The sequence below is a fragment of the Patagioenas fasciata genome, chromosome 34 (assembly GCF_037038585.1).
Source record: "Patagioenas fasciata isolate bPatFas1 chromosome 34, bPatFas1.hap1, whole genome shotgun sequence".
NCBI lineage: Eukaryota > Metazoa > Chordata > Aves > Columbiformes > Columbidae > Patagioenas > Patagioenas fasciata.
In genome coordinates, this window is record NC_092553.1 from 1,637,255 (window position 1) to 1,654,873 (window position 17,619).

A 17,619-nucleotide genomic window follows, 5' to 3' on the forward strand; every position below is an offset into this window, starting at 1 on the left:
GCTCTTGGAAAAATGGAGGGTCCTGGGACGTCACAATGGGCCCTGGGGACAAAGGAGGTCCCCAGGATGTCACAATGACCCCTTGGGACAACGGGGCCATTGTGGACATCACAATGGGTCCTGGGAACAATGTGGGGTCCCCAGGATGGCACAATGGGCCCTGGAGACAAAGGGGGTGCCCAGGATGTCACAATGGGTCCTGGGGACAAAGGGGGTCCTGTGATGTCACAATGGGCCCTGGGGACAAAGGGGGTCCCCATGGTGCCACAATGGACCCTGGGGACAAACGAGGTCCCCAGGATGTCACAATGGGCCCTAGGGACAAAGGGAGTCCCCAGCCTGTCACAATAGGCCCTGGGGACAAAGGGGGTGCCCAGGATGTCACAATGGGTCCTGGGGACAAAGGGCATCCCCATGGTGCCACAATGGACCCTAGTGACAAACGAGGTCCCCAGGATGTCACAACGGGCCCTAGGGACAAAGGGGGGTCCCCAGGATCTCACAATGGACCCTGGGGACAAAGGGGGGGCCTGGGACGTCACAATGGGCCCTGGGGACAATGGGGGGTCCTGGGATGTCACAATGAGCCCTGGGCACAATTGGGGGGTCCTTAGATGTCACAACGGGCTCTGGGGACAAAGGGCGTCTCCAGGATGTCACAATGGGCCCTGGGCACAAAGGGGGTTCCCAGGATGTCACAATGGGCTCTGGGGACAACGGGGATTCCAAAGGTGTCACAATGGGCCCTGAGGACAAGGGGAGGTCCCCATGGTGTCACAATGGGTCCTCAGTGAGAAGGGGGTCCCTCATGGTGTCACAATGGGCCCTGGGGACAAGGGGGATCCCCAGGGTGTCACAATGGACCCTGGGGAGAAGGGGTTAGGGGGTTGTATTAGGGGGTTGGAGGATTAGGTGGTGCAGGATTTGGGGGTGCAAGGATTTTGCGGGGCCTGATTTGTGGCTGCAGAGTCTGGGGTTGCAGGTTCCAGGGGTGCAGGATTTGGGGGTTCAGGGTTTAGGGCAGTAGGATATTTGGGTGCAGGAGTTTGGGGTGCCAGGTTTGGGGGCCAGGATTTGGGGTTGCAGGATTTAGGGGTGCAGTGGTTTGGAGTGCAGTGTTTTGGGGTGCAGGGTTTGGGGAAGGAGGATATGGGGGTGCAGGGTATAGGAGAGCAGGATCTTGGGGTGCAGGGGCTTGGGGTGGAGGGCTTGGTAGGGCAGGATTTGGGGGTGGAAATTTTATTGGGTAGGGCTGGGGGTGCAGGATTTGGGGGTGAAGGGGTTGTGAGGTGCAGGGTTGTGGGGTGCAGGGTTTGGGAGATCGGGACGTGGGGCTGGAGGATTTGGGGGTGCAGGGTTTGGAGCAGCAGGATCTGGGGGTGCAGAGTTGGGGGGTGCAAGATTGGGGGTAGCAGGGTTTTGGGGAGCAGGGTTTAGGTCAGCAGGATCTTGGGGTGAAGGGGTTTGGGGTGAAGGGTTGGGTTGGACAGGATTTGGGGTGCAGGTTTTTAGGGTGCAACTTGTGGGGGGTCAGGATTTGGGGTACAGGGTTTCGGTGTGCAGGGTTTAATGGTGCAGGGTTTGGGGGTGCAGGTCTTGGGGAGGCAGAATTGGGGGTGCAGGTTATTGGAGTTAAGGGATTTGGGGGTGCAGATTTTGGGTGTTCAGGACCTGGGGGTGCAGGATTTGGGGATGTAGGTTTGCGGGGGCAGGGCTTAGGGTTTCAGTACCTTGGGTTGAAGAGGTTTGGGGGGAAGGGTTGTGTACGGCAGGATTTGGGGGTGCAGGGCTTTGGGCTGAGGGTTTGGGGGTGCAGGGTTCGCATGTTCAGGAACTGGGGGTGCAGGATTTGTGTTTGCAGGTTTGGGGAATTTTGCGGTAAAGGATTTGGGGTGCAGGGTTGGGGGACGCAGGATCTGAGGGTGCAGCGTTTGGGGTGCAGAGTTAGGGGCTGCAGGATCTGGGGTGCAGGGTTTGGGGGGCACTGTTTTGGGGGGAAGGATTTGGGGGATGCAGGGTTTAAGGGTTTAGAATTTGGAGGTGTCGAATTTTGGGGTGCAGGAGGTGTGGGGTTTGGGGTTGCAGGATTTGGGGCAGAATGGTTTGGGGGTGCAAGACTTGAGGGTGCAGGGTTTGGGGGTTTGGGGCATGGGGCTGGAGGATTTGGGGGTGCAGGATTTGGAGTGCAGTGTGTGGGGGTGCAAGATCTGGGGGTGTACGAGCGTTGGGTGTGGGATTTGAAGGACAATGATTTGGGGGTGCAGGGATTGGGGGTGTAGGGTTTTGGGGTTGCTGCGTTTGGAGATTCGGGATGTGGAGGTCAAGGATTTAGGGGTACAAGGGCTGGTTGCAGGATTTGGGGTGCAGGGTTTGAAGTGCAGGGCTAAAGGGGGCAGGATTTGGAGGTGCAAGATTTGGTGGTCTGGGGTACTGGGGGGCAGGGTTTTGGGGTGCGGGATTTGGGGGTGCAGGTTCCATGTCTTTAGGAACTGGGCGGGGAGGGTTTCTTGGTGCGGACTTTTGAGTGCAAGTTTGAGGGGCCTTGATTTTGGGGTGCATGGTTTGGGGGGCAGGATTCCGGGTGTAAGGTTTTGAGGTGCAGGACTTGGGGGCGCAGGTTTCACACGTTAAGGAACTGGGGCTGCAGAGGTTGGGGGTGCAGCGTTGTGGGCTGCAGGGTTGAAGGGTGCAGGATTCAGGGGTACAGGTTTTGGGGGTGCAGGAGCTGGGGGTGCAGGCTGTAGGGATCAGAATATGGGGGTGCAGGGTTCTGGGGTGCAGGATCTGGGTGAGCAGGCTGTTGGGGTACAGAACCTTGTAGGTCAGCGTTTAGAGGCAGGATTTGGGGTGCAGGGCTTTGGGGTGAGGGGTCTGGGGTGAGGGGTTCAGGTGTTCAGCACCTGGGGGTGCAGGACTTGGGGGTTGGAGGATTTGGGGGTGCAGGGATTTTGGGGTGCAGGGATTTCAGGGTGCAACTTGTGGGGTGCAGGGTTTTGGGGGGGAGGATTGGGGGAGCAGGGTTTTGGGGTGCAAGGTTCAGTGGTGCAGGGTTCTGGGGGTGCAGGGTTTAGCGCCAGAATTGGGGGTGCAGGGTTTGGGATTGCAGGGTGTTGGGGGAAGGATCTGGGGGTACAAGATGTGGGGTAACAGGGTTTTGGGGTGCAACTTGTGGGGGCAGGATTTGGGGTCCAGGAGGTTGGGGGTGCAGGGTTTGGGGTGTAGGATTTAGTGGAGCAGGGACTGGGGGTGAAGGTCTTGGGGAGGCAGAATTGGGGGTGCAGGTCTTGGGGAGGCAGAATTGGGGGTGCAGATTTTGGCTGTTCAGGACCTGGGGGTGCAGGATTTGGGGATGTAGGTTTTGGGGGGTAGATTTTGGGGTGCTGGGTTCGGCACATGGGTCTGGAGGATTTGGGGGTGCAGGGTTAAGGGGTTTAGGATTTTGGGGTGCACAGTTTAGGGTGCACGTTCTGGGCATGTATGATTTGAGAGTGCAGGGCTTTGGGGTACAGGATTTGGGGTGCAGGGTTTTGGGGTCAGGATCTGGGGGTGCAGGATGTTGGGGAGAAGGATTTGGGGGTGCAGCACTTTGAAGGGCAGGGTTTGGAGGAGGGAGGTTTTGGGGGTGAAAGATTTGGTGGTTCAGGTTTTGGGGGTGCAGTGTTAAGAGGGTGGAGGGTTAGGGGTGCAGGATTTGGGGGTGCACTGTTTGGGGGTGCAGGGTTTAGAAGTCAGGTCTCAGAGTGCAGCGTTTGGGGTGCAGGGGCTTGGGGGGAAATTTAAGGTTGCAGAGTGTGGGGTGCACAGGACTGGGGCTCAGGATTTGGGGGTGCGGGGTTTCAGGGTTCAGGATTTGGAGGTGTGGAGTTTTGGGGTGCAGGGGATGGGGGTGAAGGATTTGAGGCTGCAGGGTGGTGGGGGGAGGATTTGGGGGTGAGAGATTTGGGGTGCAGGATGTTGGGGTGCAGAGTTTTGGGAGGCAAGGATCTGGGTCTGCAGGATTTGGGGGTTCAGTGTTTAGGGCAGCACAACCTCGGGGTGCAGGGGTTTGCAGTGAAAGGTTTGGTAGGCAGGATTTGGGGTGCAGGATTCTGGGGTGCTGGGTTTGGGGTACAGGATTTGGTGTTGCAGGGATGGGGTTGAAGGGCTTGGGTTTCCAGGCCTTTGAGGTGCAGGATTTGGAGGTGCAAGGTTTGGGAGGGAATTCTTTGGGGTGCAGGGTTTAGGGTTCCAGGAGGTGGGGGAAGGACCTTGGGGTGTAGGGTTTGGGGGGGCAGGGTTTTGGGGGAAGGATTTAGGGGTGCAGGGTTTTGAAGTGCAGCGTTTCAGGGGGGCATGATTTTGGGGGTTTGGGGCACTCACCACCGGGTCCTGGCGCAGCAGCTCCTGAGCCCCGCCCACAGCCCCTCCCAGCGCAGCCATTGGCTGCGGGCCAGCGCCAGCCCCGCCCATGCCTGGGGGTCACCAGAGGTCAGCGGGGTCACCCTGAGCCCCCAATGTCCCATTGACCCCATTGATCCCAATGTCCCCATTGACTCCCATTGATCCCCAATGTCCCCAATACCCTCAATGTTCCATTGACCCCCAATTTCCCCCCAATTTCGCATTGACCCCAATGTCCCATTCACCCCATTGACCCCAATGTCCCATTGACCCCCATTGCCCCCCAATGTCCCATTCACCCCATTGGCCCCAATGTTCCCCCATTGACCCCCATGTCCCCATTGATCCCAATGTCCCCCCATTGACCCCAATGTCCCCCCATTGACCCCCATTGCCCCCAATGTCCCATTCACCCCATTGGCCCCAATGTCCCCATTGACCCCAATGTCCCATTCATCCCATTGACCCCAATGTCCCCATTGCCCCCAATGTCCCCCATTCACCCCAATGTCCCCCCATTGACCCCAATGTCCCCCCATTGACCCCAATATCCCCATTGACCCCAATGTCCCATTGACCCCAATGTCCCCCCATTGACCCCATTACCCCAATATCCCCATTCACCCCAATGTCCCATTGACCCCAATGTCCCCCCATTGTCCCCATTGACCCCAATGTCCCCCCATTGTCCCCAATGTCCCATTGACCCCAATGTCCTATTCACCCCATTGACCCCAATGTCCCCCCATTGTCCCCATTGACCCCAATGTCCCATTCACCCCATTGACCCCAATGTCCCCCCATTGTCCCCAATGTCCCATTGACCCCAATATCCCATTCACCCCATTGACCCCAATGTCCCCCCATTGTCCCCATTGACCCCAATGCCCCCACTGACCCCAATTTTCCCCCAACATCCCCAATGTCCCCATTGTCCCAAATGTCCCCATTACCCCCATTGACCCCAATGTCCCATTGACCCCATTACCCCAATATCCCCATTCACCCCAATGTCACATTGACCCCAATGTCCCCCCATTGTCCCCATTGACCCCAATGTCCCATTCACCCCAATGTCCCATTCACCCCATTGACCCCAATGTCCCCACCACCCCCATTGTCCCCAATGTCCCATTGACCCCAATGTCCCATTCACCCCATTGCCCCCATTGGTCCCCATTGCCCCCCATTGGCCCCAATGTCCCATTCACCCCATTGTCCCCATTGACCCCAATGCCCCCATTGACCCCAATTTTCCCCAACATCCCCAATGTCCCCATTGTCCCAAATGTCCCCATTACCCCCATTGACCCCAATGTCCCATTGACCCCCATTGGCCCCATTGATCCCCATTGCCCCTCATTGACCCCATTGACCCCAATGTCCCCATCACCCCAATATCCCCATTCACCCCAATGTCCTCCCATTGTCCTCATTGACCTCAATGTCCCATTCACCCCATTGGCCCCAATGTCCCATTGACCCCATTGGCCCCCATTGTCCCATTCACCCCATTGGCCCCAATGTCCCCCCATTGACCCCAATATCCCCAATACCCCAATATCGCCATTCACCCCAATGTCCCCCCATTGCCCCCAATGTCCCCCCATTGTCCCCAATGTCCCATTGACCCCCATTGATCTCCATTCACCCCCAATGTCCCATTGACCTCAATGTCCTATTGAGCCCATTGACCCCAATGTCCCCATCACCCCCATTGACCCCAATGTCCCCCCATTGACCCCAATGTCCCATTCACCCCATTGGCCCCAATGTCCCCACTGACCCCAATGTCCCATTCACCCCATTGACCCCAATGTCCCCACCACCCCCATTGACCCCAATGTCCCATTCACCCCACTGACCCCATTGATCCCCATTACCCCCAATGTCCCATTCACCCCATTGACCCCAATATCTCCCCATTGTCCCCACTGACCCCAATGTCCCATTCACCCCATTGCCCCCAATGTCCCATTGACCCCAATGTCCCATTCACCCCATTGACCCCAGTGTCCCCCCATTGTCCCCATTCACCCCCATGTCCCATTCCCCCCAATGTCCCATTCACCCCCATGTCCCATTCACCCCATTGACCCCAATGTCCCATTGACCCCAATGTCCCATTGACCCCAATGTCCCATTCACCCCATTGACCCCAATGTCCCATTGACCCCATTGATCCCCATTACCCCCAATGTCCCATTCACCCCACTGACCCCAATGTCCCCACCACCCCCATTGTCCCCATTGTCCCCAATGCCCCCTTACCTGTCTCACCTCCCTCTCCAGCTCCGCTCCCACCCCCCCAATCCCCCTCAGCGGGGCCAGCCCGGGGTGCAGCTGCTGCAACGGCTCCTCCTCTGCATTCATTAACAATTAACACCCTCAGCAGCGCTAATTAACACCCCCCCCACCCCCCCATATCCCCGCTGCCCCCTAATTACCCCCTAATTCGCGCTAATCACCCCTAATTCCCCCTCATTACTCACCCAGCAGCCCCTCGATGTCCGCAACCGCCATCTTGCCCCGCCAGGAGGGCCACAAACCACCTCAAAATTGACCCAAAATAGCGCTTTTTCAACCCAAAACCCTCCCGGTGATGCTCCCCGAGCTGTGTCCCCAAAGCCCCCGCTGTTGTCACCTCGGGAAAAGCGCGAAAAAAGCGGCCCCGGGGGTCCCCGCGCTTCGCTTCGCGCTCTGAGGGAAAGCGCGGGAAAACGAGCGGAGACGGAAAGAGCCGAGCGGAGCCGAATGGGCCCGAGCGGAGCCGAGCGGCGCCCGAGCGGAGCCGAACGGCGCCCGAGCGGAGCCGAACGGCGCCCGAGTCCCGGCCGGGGCCGAACGCACCCGAAGGGACCCGAAGTCTTCCCGAAGGGGTCCGAGTGGAGCCGAACGCACCCGAACGCACCCGAAGGGGCCGAACGCACCCGAAGGGACCCGAAGTCTTCCCGAAGGGGTCCGAGTGGAGCCGAACGCACCCGAAGGGACCCGAACCCACCCGAAGGGGCCCGAGTGGAGTCGAACAAACCCGAAGGGACCCGAACCCACCCGAAGGGACCCGAACCCACCCGAAGGGACCCGAACGCACCCGAAGGGACCCGAACGCACCCGAAGGGGTCCGAGTGGAGCCGAACGCACCCGAAGGGACCCGAACGCACCCGAAGGGACCCGAAGTCTCCCCGAAGGGGCCCGAACCCACCCGAAGGGGCCCGAAGTCTCCCCGAAGGGACCCGAAGTCTCCCCGAAGGGACCCGAACCCACCCGAAAGTGCCCCAAAAGGCGCCAAACTCCCAAATCCCCCCCTTTTTACCCCAAAACCCGTGTTCCGCTCCCCCCCCGGCCCCTCCTCTTCCTCCCCCCGCCCCCTTTCTTCCCCTTTTCCCGCCTCACGATCGTTTCCCGCCGCGGCGGTGGCTGCGAGCGAGGCCACGCCCCCTTCCTCAGGCGGCGGCCAATGGGAAGCGGGGGGGGGTGCGTGGCCACGCCCACTGTGCGTGGCATGCGCGGAGGCGGCTCCGAGAGGAGCCGAAGATACACGAAGGGAGCCGAAGGGACCCGAGGGGACCCGAAGGGACCCGAACGCACCCGAAGGGACCCGAACGTACCCGAAGGGACCCGAGTGGGGCCCGAACGCACCCGAGGGGACCCGAAGGCACCCGAAGGCACCCGAAGGGACCCGAACGCACCCGAAGGGACCCGAACGCACCCGAAGGGACCCGAACGCACCCGAAGGGACCCGAGTGGGACCCGAACACACCCGAAGGGACCCGAAGGGACCCGAGTGGGGCCCGCACTCACCCGAAGGGACCCGAAGGGACCCGAAGACACTTAGGGGGCTCCATGAGTCACTTATGGGTCACTATGGGGCACTCCTGGGTCCCTGAGGGGGAAATTATGGGGGTCTATGGGGAGTTCAGGAGGGACCCAGGAGTACCCCAAGGGACCCAGGAGTGCCCCAAAGGACCCAGGAGTTCAGGAGGGACCCAGGAGTGCCCCAAAGGACCCAGGAGTTCAGGAGGGACCCAGGAGTGCCCCAAAGGACCCAGGAGTACCCAAATGTGTTGTGTTTTGTTTTTTCTCTCTTGTTTATGTCCTCTTTTACCTGAAATGGGACAATGGGGGCAATGGGGGGCAATGGGGTCAATGGGGGGCAATGGGGTCAGTGGGGGGCAATGGGGTCAGTGGGGGGCAATGGGGGACAATGGGGGACAATGGGGGCAGTGGGTACAATGGGGGCAATGGGGGGCAATGGGGGCAATGGGGGGCAATGGGGGGCAATGGGGGCAGTGGGGGGCAATGGGGGCAGTGGGACAATGGGGGGCAATGGGGTCAATGGGGGCAATGGGAGTCAATGCGGTCAATGGGTCAATGGGGTCAATGGGGGCAATGGGAGTCAATGGGGGGCAATGGGGATCAATGGGTCAACGGGGTCAATGGGGGTCAATGGGTCAATGGGGGCAATGGGGGCAATGGGGATCAATGGGGGGCAATGGGGGCAATGGGGATCAATGGTGATCAATGGGGGGCAATGGGGGTCAATGGGGGGTCAATGAAGTCAATGACTCAATGACTCAATGGGGGTCAATGGGGATCAATGGGTCAATGGGGTCAGTGGGGTCAATGGGTCAATGGGAATCAATGGGGTCAATGGGGGTCAATGGGGTCAATGGGGATCAATGGGTCAATGGGGATCAATGGGGTCAATGGGTCAATGGGGTCAATGGGGATCAATGGGTCAATGGGGGTCAATCGGTCAATGGGGATCAATGGGGGTCAATGGGGTCAGTCAATGGGGTCAATGGGGTCAATGGGAGTCAATGGGGTCAATGGGTCCCAGGGTCGCATTCCCGCTGTCCCTGTCCCCGCTGTCCCAGGGCTCAGTGCTCACTCCTCATTGGTTCCTGGCCTTTTGCATTCATTAATATTCGGTTAATTATTCGTTAAGGTTTTCTTGCCATAGTTGAGCCCAGCAGGAACCCCCGGGGTCCTAAAACCCTCCCTCTCTATGGGTCCCTATGGGGCTCTATGGGTCCCTATGGAGCTCTATGGGTCCCTATGGGTCCCTATGGAGCTCTCTAGGTCCCTATGGGGTTCCATGGGGCTCTGTGGTTTCCTATGGGCCTCTATGGGGCTCTATGGGTCCCTATGGGTCCCTATGGGTCCTTATGGGTCTTAATGGGTCTCTATGGGGCTCCTTGGGTCTCTATGGGTCCCTATGGGTCTCTATGGGTCTCTACGGGTCCCTATGCGTCTCTATGGGTCTCTACAGGCTCTATGGGTCCCTATGGGGCTCCTTGATGCTCTATGGGTCTCTATGGAACCCCCAGGGTCCTAAAACCCTCCCTCTCTATGGGTCCCTTTGGGTCTCTATGGGTCCCTATGGGTCTCTATGGGGTTCCATGGGGCTCTGTGGCTCCCTATGGGCCTCTATGGTCTCTATGGGTCCCTATGGGGTCCTACGGAGCTCTATGGGTCCCTATGGGTCTCTACAGGCTCTACGGTCCCTATGGGTCTCTATGGTGTTTTGTGACACCATGGGGACCCCGCCTTGTCCCCAGAGCCCATTGTGACATCCTGGGGACCCCCTTTGTCCCCAGGGCCCATTGGACGTCCCATGACTCCCCCTTGTCCCCAGGGCCCATTGTGACATCCAGAGGACCCCGCTTTCTCCCCTGGGCGCATTGTGACTTCCTAGGACCCCCCATTGTCCCCAGGGATCATTGGGACACCGTGGGGACCCCCTTTGTCCCCAGGGCCCATTGTGATATTCGGGGGACCCCCTTGTCCCCAGGGCCCATTGTGACATCCCAGGACCCCCCATTGTCCCCAGAGCCCATTGTGACATCCTAGGGACCCCCTTTGTCCCCAGGGCCCATTTTCGCACCATGGGGACCCCCTTTGTTACTGGGTCCCATTGTGACATTCCAGGACCTTACTTTGTCCCCAGGGCCCATTGTGACACCATCGGGACCCCCATTTGTCCCCAGGGCCCATTGTGACATTCAGAGGACCCCTCTTTGTCCCCAGGGCCCATTGTGAATTCCCAGGGCCCCATGTTGTCCCCAGGGCCCATTGTGACATCCTGGGGACCCCCTTTGTCCCTGTCGAGGGTTAAGATTCCTAACCCCAACTCCTAACCCCAACTCCTAACCCAGACCATAACGCTAATCCTAATCCTAAACCTAAGCCTAATTCCTAACCCTAAACCCAATCCTAACCCAATCCCTTAACCCTAACCCAATCTCTTAACCCTTATCCCAATCCCTTAACCCTAAGCCAAACTCCTAACACTAAGCCTAACCCTAACGGAAACTCCTAACCCTAACCCAAACTCCTAGCCTTAAGACTAACCCTAAATCCTAACTCAAACTCCTAACCCTAAGTCTAAGCCTAAACCAAACTCCTAAGCTTAAGACTAAGCCTAACCCAAACTCCTAAGCCTAACCCTAACCCAAACTCCAAAACCTAAGCCTAACCCTAACCCAAACCCAAACTCAGTGGCCACTAAGCAGGCCTGGAGCTGTCAGGAGAAAGGACTCCCTGGAGCTCACCCAGCTCTAAACTCAGCCCCAACCTGCTGCTGCCTCGGCAGCCGGCACTGCGAGCGGCGCAGAGATGGAGCAGTTGGCAAAGAGCTTTGCAAGGCAGAGCCCTCTGGGGCACAGCACTGAGCTGGACCCACTTCCCCTCTGCGTGACCGAGCGTCAGCCAAGAAAGCAGCAAGCTAAATTTCACAGGAACGGAAAATTAACATGGAAACGCTCATTTGTTCCCAGGTCGTACCTGTGGGATCGCCCCGAGGCTCACGGACACACTCAGGTGAAGCAGTCAAGGAGCCGCTGCCTACAGGGACGGCTGGAATCGAGCAGAAAGGAAAAGCGTTTCCATTTCACGTTGTGAAATGACCTGCAGCGCCTGGACGGGGGTCAGGCAACAACACGGGACCCAGACGCATGCTGAAATTGCCAAAGCTGCAGAGGGGCTGCAGACCCCTTGTCTGGGACCTGGCAGCTTCCAAACTACTGTGTCCAGGCCACATGCAACACCCCTCAAGGACCAGATGGACCAACACGGGGCCTCTCAGGGCCTTCTGACCAGGAGACCTCTCACACACACAAAAGGAAACCCACACTAACGTGGGAGCATGGAGCACCAGGGCAAAAAATGATCATCCATGTTTCTCCTAAATCAGAGCCTGCTGGCTACTGCAAGGCTCAACTATTGCAAGAAAACGTTCACAAATAATAAACCAAATACTAACAAACGCAAAAGGCCAGTAACCAATGAACACTGAACACTGGGCACTGGAGACAGTGGGGGGTCCTGGGATGTCACAATGGGCCCTGGGGACAAAGTAAGGTCCTCGGCTGTCACAATGAGCCCTGAGGACAAGGGGGGTCCCCAGAATTTCACAATGAGCACTGGGGACAAAGTGGGGTCCTGGGATGTCAAAATGGGCCCTGGGGACAAAGGGGGCCCCTTAATTGTCACAATGGGCCCTGGGGACAAGGGGGGTCCCCACGGTGTCACAATGGGCCTTGGGGACAAAGGGGGGTCCCCAGGATGTCACAATGGGCCCCGGGGACAAAGGGGTCCCCAGGATGTCACAATGGGTACTGGGGACAAAGGCGGGGTCCCCATGGTGTCACAATGGACCCAAGTGACAGGACGAGTCCCCACGGTACCACTATGGGCCCTGGAGACCAGGGGGTTCCCCGGATTTCACAATGGGCCCTGGGGACAAGGGTGTCCCCAGGATGTCACAATGGGCACTGGGGACAACGAGGGGTCCTGGGACGTCACAATGAGCCCTGGGGAGAAAGGGGGGTCCCCACCCTGTCAGAAGGGACCCTGGGGAGAAGGTGGGGTCCTGGGATGTCACAATGGGCCCTGGGGACAAAGGGGGTGTCCATGGTGCCACAATGGGCCCTGGGGACAAGGGGGTCCCCAGGATGTCACAATGGGCCCTGAGGACAAATTGGGGTTCTGGGATGTCACAATGGGCCCTGGGGACAAAGGGGTTCCCCAGGATGTCACAATGAGCCCTGGGGACATTTGGGGTCCCCAGAATGTCACAATGGGCCCTGGGAACAATAGGGGGTCCTGGGACGTCACAATGGGCCCTGGAGTAAAGGGGGGTCCCCAGGATGTCAGAATAGGCCCTGGGGACAAAGAGGAGTCCCCTGAATGTCATAATGGGCCTGAGGACAAGGAGGGTCTCCACGGTGTCACAATGGGCCCTGGGGACAATGGGGGGTCCTGGGATGTCACAATAGGCCCTGGGGACAAAGGGGGTCTTCAGGATGTCACAATGGGCCCGGGGGACAAAGGGGGTCCCCAGGATGTCACAATAGGCCCTGGGGAAAAAGAGGGCTCCCCAGGATATCACAATGGGCCCTGGGGACAAAGAGGGGTCCACAGGATGTGCACAATGGGCCCTGGGGACAAAGGGGGCTCCCCAGCATATCACAATGGGCTCTGGTGACATAGGGGTCCCCAAGATGTCACAACGGGTCCTGGGGACAAGGGGGGTCCCAAGGATGTCACAATGGGCACTGGAGACAAAGGGGGGGTCCCCACGGTGCCACGATGGGCCCTGGGGACAAGGGGGTCCCCAGGATGTAACAATGTGCCCTTGGGACAATGGGGGCTCCTGCGATGTCACAATGGGCCCTGGGGACAAAGGGAGGCCCCAGGATGTCACAATGGACCCTGGGGACAAAAGGGGTCCCCGGGATGTCACAATGGGCCCAGGGGACAACGAAGCATCCTGGGACGCCACAATGGGCCCGGGGAAAAAGGGGGGTCCCCAGGTTGTTCACAATGGGCCCTGGGGACAATGGGGGTCCTGGGATGTCACAATGAACCCTAGGGACAAAGGGGGTCCCCAGGATGTCACAATGGGCCCTGGGGATAAAGGGTATTCCCCAGGATGTCACAATAGGCCCTGGGGACAAAGGGGGTCCCCAGGATGTCACAACGGGCCCTGGGTACAAGGGGGGTCCCACCCTGTCACAATGAGCACTGGGGACAAAGGGGGTCCCCAGGATGTCACAATGGGCACTGGAGACAAAGGGGGGGTCTCCACGGTGCCACAATGGGCCCTGGGGACAAGAGGGTCCCCACGGTTTCACAATGGGCCCTGGGGACAAGGGGGATCCCCGCCCTGTCACAATGGGCCCTGGGGCCAAAGGGATCCCCAGGATGTCACAATGGGCCCTGGGGACTGCGGGGGGTACTAGGATGTCACAATGGGTCTTGGGGACAAAGGGGGTACCCAGGATGTCACAATGGGCCCTGGGGACAATGGGGGGTCCCTTGAAGGTCACAATGGGCCCATGGGACAAAGAGGGTGCCCACGGTGTCACAGTGGGCCCTGGCGACAAAGGGGGATCCCCAGGATGTCACAATGGGCCCCGGGGACAAAGTAAAATCCTGGAATGTCACAATGGTCCCCAGTGACAAAGGCGCTCCCCATGGTGCCACAATGGGCCCTGGGGACAAAGTGGGTCCCCAGGATTTCACAATGGGCACTGGGGACAAAGGGGGGTCCCAGGATGTCACAATGGGCCCTGGGGACAAGGGGGGGTCCCTTGAAGGTCACAATGGGCCCATGGGACAAAGAGGGTGCCCACGGTGTCACAGTGGGCCCTGGCGACAAAGGGGGATCCCCAGGATGTCACAATGGGCCCCGGGGACAAAGTAAAATCCTGGAATGTCACAATGGTCCCCAGTGACAAAGGCGCTCCCCATGGTGCCACAATGGGCCCTGGGGACAAAGTGGGTCCCCAGGATTTCACAATGGGCACTGGGGACAAAGGGGGGTCCCAGGATGTCACAATGGGCCCTGGGGACAAGGGGGGGTTCCCATGGAGTCACAATGGGTCCTGGGGACAACGAGGCGTCCTGGGACGTCACAATGGGACTTGGGGACAAAGGGGGTCTTCCACAGTGTCACAATGGGCCCTAGAGACAAGGGGAGATCCCCAGGATGACACAATAGGCCCTGGGGACAAAGAGGAGTCCCCCTGAATGTCACAATGGGCCCTGGGGACAAGGGGGGTCCCCATGGTGTCACAATAAGCCCTGGGGACAAAGTGGGGTCCTGGGATGTCACAACTGGCCCCAGTGACAAAGGGTGTCCCCATGGTGCCACAATGGGCCCTGGGGACAAAGAGGGTCCCCAGGATGTCACAATGGGCTTTGGGGACAAGGCGGGGTCCCCAGGATGTCACAATGGGGTCTTGGGACAAAGGGGGTCCCCAGGATGTCACAATGGTCCCTGGGGACAATGGGGGGTCCTGGGACATCACAATGGGCCCTGGGGACAAAGGCGGTCCCAGGGTGTCACAACAAGCCATGGGGACAAGGGGGGTCCCCAGGATGTCACAATGGGCACTGGGGACAAAGGGGGGTCCCCACGGTGCCATGATGGGCCCTGGCGACAAGGGGGGTCCCCAGGATGTCACAATGGGCCCATGGGACAAAGGGGGTACCCATGGTGTCACAATGGGCCCTGGGGACAACTTGGGGTCCTGGGATGTCACAATGGGCCCCGGTGACAAAGGGGGTCCCCGTGGTGCCACAATGTGCCCCCGGGACAAAGGGGGTCCCCAGAATGTCATAATGGGCACTGGGGACAAGGGGGGTCCCCAGGATGTCACAAGTGGCCCTGGGGATAAAGGGGGTCCCTATGGTGCCACAATGTGCCCCTGGGACAAAGGGGTCCCCAGGATGTCACAATAAGCCCTGGGGACAAGGGGGGTCCCCAGGATGTCAGAATGGGCCCTGGGGACAACGCGGGGTCCTGGGATGTCACAATGGGCCACGGGGACAAAGGCGATCCCCATGGTGTCACAATGGGCCCTGGGGACAAGGGGGTCCCCAGGATGTCACAATGGGCTCATGGGATAAAGGGGGTACCCACGGTGTCACTATAGGCCCTGGGGACAACGGGGGGTCCCCACGGTGCCACGATGGGTCGTGTGGACAAGGGGGTCCCCAGGATGTTCACAACGGGCCCTGAGGACAAAGGGGGTCCCCACGGTGTCACAATGGTCCCTGGGGACAACTTGGGGTCCTGGGATGTCACAATGGGCCCTGGGGACAAAGGCGGTCCCCAGGATGTCACAATAAGCCCTGGGGACAAGGGGGGTCCCCAGGATGTCACAATGGGCACTGGAGACAAAGGGGGTACCCACAGTGTCACTATAGGCCCTGGGGACAACGGGGGGTCCCCACGGTGCCACGATGGGCCCTGGGGACAAGGGGGTCCCCAGGATGTTCACAATGGGCCCTGGAGACAATGGGGTGTCCCCAGGATGTCACAATGGGCCCTGGGGACAAAGAGGGTCCCCAGGATGTCACAATCGGCCCTGGGCACAAAGAGGGGTGCACATGGTGTCAAAATGGGCCCTGGGGACAAAGGGCGTCCCCAGGATGTCACAGTGGGCCCTGGGGACAAAGTGGTCCCCATGGTATCAGAATGGGCCCTGGGGACAAAGAGGGGTGCCCTGAATGTCACAATGGGCCCTGAGGACAAAGGGGGGTTCCCAGGATGTCGCAATGGGCCTTGGGGACAATGGGGGGTCCTAGGATGTCACAATGGGCCCGAGTGACAAATGGGGTCTCCATGGTGTCACAATGGGCCCTGAAGATAAAGGGCTTCCCCTGAATGTCACAATGGGCCCTGAGGACAATGGGGGTTCCTGGAACGTCACAATGGGCCCTGGGGAGAAAGGGAGGTCCCCAGGATGTCACAATGGGCCCTGGGGACAATTGGGGGTTTTGGGATGTCACGATGGGCTCTGACGACAAGGGGAGGTGCCCATGGTGTCACAATGGGTCCTCAGCGACAAGGGGGGTCCCTATAGTGTCACAATGGGCTCTGCAGACAATGGGGGGTCCTGGGATGTCACAATGGGCACCAGTGACAAAGGGGGTCCTCATGGTGCCACAATGGGCCCTGGGGAGTAAGTGGGGTCCTGGGATGTCACAATGGGTCCTGGGGACAAAGGGTGATCCTTTGATGTCACAAGGGGCCCTGGAGGCAAGGGGGTCCCCAGGATGTTACAATGGGCCCTGGGCACAAAGGGGGGTCCCCATAGTGTCACAATGGGTCCCCAGTGACAAGGGGGTCCCCACGGTGCCACGATGGGCCCTGGGGACAAGAGGGGGTCCCCATGGTGTCACAATGGACCCTGGGGTCAAAGGGGGTTCCCAGGACATCACAATGGGCTCTGGGGACAATGGGGATCCTGGGACATCACAATGAGCCCTGGGGACAAGGGGGGGTCCTGGGACGTCACAATGGGTCCTGGGGACAAAGCGGTTCCCCAGGATGTCACAATGGGCCCCGGGGACAAAGCAGGGTCCTGGGACGTCACAATGGGCCCTGGAGACAAAGGGATTCCCCAGGATGTCACAATGGGCCCTGGGGACAAAGGGGGTCCCCACAGTGTCACAATGGTCCCTGGGGACAAAGGAGATCCCCACAGTGTCACAATGGGCCCAGGGGACAAAAGGGGGACCCCAGGATGTCACAATGGGCCCAGGGGACAATGGGGGGTCCTGGGACGTTATAATGGGCCCTCGGGAAAAAGGGGGTCCACATGGTGCCACAATGGGCCCTGGGGACAACGGGGGTCCCAGGATGCCACAATGGACACTGGGGACAAGGGGGTCCCCAGGATGTCACAATGGGCCCTGGGGACAACGGTGGCTCCTGGGATGTCACAATGGGCCCTGGGGACACAGGTGGTCCCCAGGATGTCACAATGGGCCCTGGGGACAAAGTGGGGTCCTAAGATGTCACAATGGGCACTGGGGACAAAGGGGGTCCCCATGGTGCCACAATGGGCCTTGGGGACAATGGGGTCTCCCCAGGATGTCACAATGGGCCTTGGGGACAAAGGGGTGTCCCCTGAATGTGCATAATGGGCCCTGGGGACAAAGGGTGGTCGCCGCGATGTCTCAGTGGGCCCTGGGGACAATGGGGTGTCCTGGGATGTCACAATGGGCCCCAGTGACAAATGGGGTCTCCACGGTGTCACAATGGGCCCTGGGGATAAAGGGGGTCTCCAGGATGTCACAATGGGCCCAAGTGATGAGTCCCCACAGTGCCACTATGGGCCCTGGAGACAAGGGGGGTCCCCAGGATGTCACGATGGGGCCTGGGGACAAAGAGGGTCCCCAGGATGTCACAATCGGCCCTGGGCACAAAGAGGGGTGCACATG

At 59.5% G+C, this 17,619-nt stretch overlaps 2 long non-coding RNA genes across 2 annotated transcripts in view; both read right to left on the minus strand.

The window, feature by feature from the left end:
- LOC139826090 (uncharacterized) overlaps positions 1 to 8,265 on the minus strand; it is a 567,662-nt gene extending 559,397 nt beyond the window's left edge. The window contains exon 1 of the long non-coding RNA XR_011736157.1: positions 8,182 to 8,265. This is a non-coding gene — a long non-coding RNA (uncharacterized lncRNA). The remainder of the gene's footprint in view (positions 1 to 8,181) is intronic.
- On the minus strand, positions 4,389 to 7,133 carry LOC139826091 (uncharacterized). The gene is made up of 3 exons (XR_011736159.1): positions 6,873 to 7,133; positions 6,652 to 6,743; positions 4,389 to 4,451 (listed from the first exon to the last, which is right to left on the minus strand). It is a non-coding gene; the product is annotated as an uncharacterized lncRNA (long non-coding RNA).
- Positions 8,266 to 17,619: the final 9,354 nt, after the last annotated feature.